Raw genomic sequence first — 5000 nt, forward strand, 5'->3', positions numbered from 1 at the left:
ATTTTTGACCTTTTTGTTTATCGCTCGAAGATTGACCGTTTTTTGTAAAGGGCCAATCAAACAAGTCCATTTCTTTTTAAAGGTGTAGCGTTTGTAAGAGTATAGATTGAATTGATATATCAGTTCCATTCTAGCAAAAACTGTCTGATGAACGGCAACGAGAAACTCAGAGTAATAGATTTTGTTGAATTTTCTGCTGCTTAAAATAAAGTATATATATATATATGCGTATATCTAAATGCAAATTTAAGGAGTGGAAGAGGTGAAATCCAAGCTGCATGTTTCCTATCTTGCAGATCCCTTGATTTCATGATTACTCAACTCATCGGCTGAAAATATCTTACTCATATATAGGTGCTGTATTATCGTATGGGAATCCCAAGTTAGCTCACTGAAGAAGTTTCACTCTGTCAATTTGAATTTTTATTCGCATTTATAGCATGCCTATTTGATAACCGTCAGCTATACATAATGCCTTTTATCTTATCGAACGTTGGTTTTTATCTACAACTACTACGGACTACAGAAAGCTAACAAACTTTCCACATTTATCGGGTCATACCATAAGTTCTGTCCGATTTTACCTTTTTTATAATTGAATGAAATTTAATAGTATTTTAGAATGTCTAATAGAATTTAAAATTATTTTTATGCATTTGTGTGCATTTAAACAAATTAAATATTTTTTACAGAATAACAGGCTTAAAATTTCTTTGATCAAAAACCCTTTCTAATATGGACGTATCCAAAGAGCATTTCAGGCACATAATGCGTTATGAGTACAAAAAAGCGACTCAAAACATACACTCAATTTATGGGAAAGAATGCTTGAATGAATGAACTTGCAGAAGATTTCAACCTTGAAGTTGAAGATCACATAGGACGTTCAATTGTGTTTGATGATAAGCTACTTCAGGCATTACTTGAAGAAGGTCCTGCATTGTCAGTTGAAGAATTGGCAATAAAGCTTAGTTCAAACCATACAACTGTTCATCGTCATCTTCAACAACTTGGATGGGTTCCTAAACTTGGAAAATGGGTGCCTCATGAATTGTCCGAAAGCAACCGCAAATCCCAAGTTGAGATCTGCTCTTCTCTCCATTCTCGCGAACTCATTTCACCCTTTTTGGATTGACTTGTGACAGGGGAAAAAAATGGATCTTCTATCGAAATGTTAAACGTCGTAAACAGTGGCTTGGTAAAATGGAAAAAGCTCAACCACCGCCGAGAAGGGTACTTATGGGGAAAATTTTCTTCTCTCTATCTGGTGGGATTGCAAAGAAGTAATTAGTGTGTTTGAACCAAGCTTTGAAGAAAAAGAGAGCCGTTTTAGTGAATCGAAAATGAGTGAGGTTTCATCGGGACAATTCGCGACCCCACACTGCAAAGATCACATCACAGAAGATCGAAGAGCTTTGTTGGGAAAGAAATTCCTCATCCACCTCATTCTCCCGACCTTGCTCCTTTATACTACCATTTGTTTCGGAGTTTACGGAATCATCTGACATTTCTGAGTTCTTCGCTTTGAAACCAAAATAGTTTTACAGTGATGAGATTAAAAAGCTTGTAAATAGATGGAAGGAAGTCATAGATAATCAGGGAAAGAACAGTGATGATTAAATTTCAATTAAGTATAACATTTGTTCACTTGTTTTCTCTATTCAAAATTCGGACAGAACTAATGGGATGATCTGATAGATCCTTAGATCTTACAATTACATATACATCTGAAAATACATACATGCATATATTCATGCATGCATACATACATATATAATTATATATATATATATTATATATATATATATATATATATATATAATATATATATATAATATATATATATATATACATACATATAACGGGTGGGGGAACTTAGGTGATTAAATGGCTGTCCAGTAGTAGATATGCGCGTCTGTTGTATCCATATCTGATGCGGGTACCGGCCGTAACATGTGTGCTCTTCGTGAGGTAAAAGCCCCTGAAACGGTTTGTCAACTCACAGTATGAAATGGGGTGAATATGGCAACAGCCTCGCATGCCATATATCAGTGTTAATCGGTTCTCAGTTCCTAGCCACTCTGGTGTCGCCACTCTGGTGTCACCACCCAAGGCAACGAAAAGATAGAAAAAAACGCAGAGGCTTTTAAAAGTGACTGGGTCCAGATAGGCTGCCACTGGAATACGACAATTAGGACGTACAACGCAAGATCTCTCTTCTCCGACCATCGCATCACCAAGCTCGAAGACTTGTCAAAGATCATCTTTCATACGATCAGAATTAGCGAGATGAGATTTCAGGGCGAAGTTTGCATCAAGCTCAATAATAGCGACTACAAATTATGCTGCAAGGGCGAAGACAAACCCAGCCGGGGAGTTAGCATTGTAATTTAGAAAGACATAATCTGCAACGTTACAAACTTGAGATGCATGTCAGATAGAGCGATGCAACTTACCATCAAGATCAATAGCTAGTATCACCTGAACATAATTCAAGCATATCAGCCAGCTGCCAGATATGAGAACATAGACCGTCTCTTCATGAGCAACAAATTTCATTGCAATGTCATCATAGGGGATTTCAACGTAGACATAGCAATGAGCTAACTAGAAGAGTCGAGTGTCATTTACTTTGGATCAGGTAGCAGGAACAGCGGGGGTAACTCACTCATCAACTCCAGCGATAGCATCAACTAAAGATCATGAACACAGATCTTTAGACGATGACCATGTATTCTACCCGATGTTACTATAAAGAATGCAATCCATCACATCCTAACAAGCGGCAAACATTTCAAAACGTCTCAGTTGTTAACATTTCCAATACTGACAGCGACACTCGCCAAATGGGCGCAACAGTTGGAATACGAAGTTGGAAGGGGCCAGAGTAGGGAAACGGCCAATTAAGCCAAATTCTGCGGTGTTATCGGCAATAGCAACAAAAAATTATAACTACTACTTAGCAACAGGCTTGAAATGTTCGAACAACATCACACAGACGATAACATCAGTTCCTATTCATAGAGAAATCAGCATCTGTCATGGAGACAGCTGTGATAATGACCGGAAGTAATGAACCACTCAAAATCGACAAGTTTTTTGATAAAAAAAAAGATCAAACAGCTCGGAGAGAAGCTACGCCAGATGAAGAGAAGCGGAACAAGTTTTCAGTGCAACGAATACATTGAAACGTGTAAAATCGCTAGAAGAAAACTTTAGCAAATACGAAGCAGATGAGCAACGAAAAGATTTGAAAGTGAACAGAGGCACAAAATCTGTCAAGAAAAGCAATGTCTGGGAAAAGACAACATCAGCGCCCCGTGCGAAGATGGCACAATCGTCAGTGGCCAGGACAGGTTTATCAAACGTGGTGAGAAATTCTATAGCAAGCTGTATTAGAGCATACAACATAATGAGTCTCCATTCTCCGACAGGCCAATACAAATCCTACGTCTTCTTCCCGCCATGCCATCACAGACGAGAGCGAGCGCCAAACGACTCAAACGAGACAAGGATAGGCATCTGGTGCGGGCATTATCTCTGCTATTATATTTCAGGACGGTGGAGAACCCATTATAAAGATGCTCACCAAGATGTTCAATAGATGCTTCGAAGAATGCAAAGTTCTCATCAGTTCAAAGAATGTTATAGCTGTTTTGTTTCACAAAAGAGATGATAAAACGGACTTGGAGAACTATTATCCTATCAGTCTCCTGCACGTCATCTACACGCTGTGCAATAGGTATGGAGGCGTTCAGATCATGCACAAGCTGAGAATGGCTTAAAATAACATGAAATAAGCTGGAACGACCTGGAAAATACACTAATCACTAGCCATATCACGGTTCACTTATCGCGCCTCGGTGATCGCGGTTTATTATTTAAGCTTACGTCTTCTTCTGTGGTGTTGTTTTGCATTTATAACGAAATAAATATATACACAATATAAAAATGATAACAAAATACATACGGTACTCATTGTACTTCGCGGGTTTTCACCCATTGCGGGGGTTGGGAGTTGGAACGTAATTCCCGCGATAGTCGTGGGCTTACAGTATAAGATTTTGATGATTGCATCCTCATCTTGCTTGGTCCCTGGTGTGTGGGACAAGATAACATCTAGAGAAGATGCCATGGAGGGAAAATGCTGTATTTACATCATGAAGCGTCTTAGTCTACCAAGAACGATTGAAATGTCAGCACTGTATGAGAATAACGAGTATTCCAGGCGTGATTGACATGGCAGAACAGATGCGAACAGTCATTAATAAAGCGGGCAGACGGGGTAGAAATTCAAACCAACCCGCCAGATGTTAAAACTGAAAGGAAATATAATGCAGGGAAAGAGACTCAGGACACAAGAGCATCACAAGGTGCCAGAAAATCTATTGGTTGTAATTCCCTTCAAACCTTCTCAACGATGACACTGAGTGAGCAACGATGACAGGTAAGATGAGCAAATACGAATAAATTATTGAATGGCAATTTGGTTGGTAGGAGATCTGGTGCGGAATGTAATAGAGTAAATCTTGTTGGATTGATTGTACGAAATGAGGAGGATATAGAAGGATCTGAGATTAGGAGAGATGAGCATAATGAAAGGCTATTAGAAGACAGTGTAGATGCTGGATGCAGAGCAGAGCAGTTTCCTGTAGAAGTAGGATGTAGATGTCTTATTGAAAACAGACTTAAACACTGGCTCCCAGAACTCGGCGTGATAACCGTCAGGTAGATGGCATCTTGAATCTTGGAAGAAATTCAGTCCACAGTGAAGACAACCGGCCACTGTTTGTGGTTAAAGATAAAAGATGAAACCTGCTTAGAGAATTAAAGTAGAGACTGAGGCAGCGAATGTTTGCCTATATGGCAGGTAAGACATGCATGCATCCATGATATGATTGATGCTGGGGGTCTTGAGCTAACAATATTAAGATCGAGTACTAGTGAGTCGATCAAACAGAAGGGCCATCTCAGTGTGTGGAGAAGGTGCCCTGTAAGCA

This window comes from Octopus sinensis, linkage group LG22, assembly GCF_006345805.1.
Source record: "Octopus sinensis linkage group LG22, ASM634580v1, whole genome shotgun sequence".
Lineage (NCBI taxonomy): Eukaryota > Metazoa > Mollusca > Cephalopoda > Octopoda > Octopodidae > Octopus > Octopus sinensis.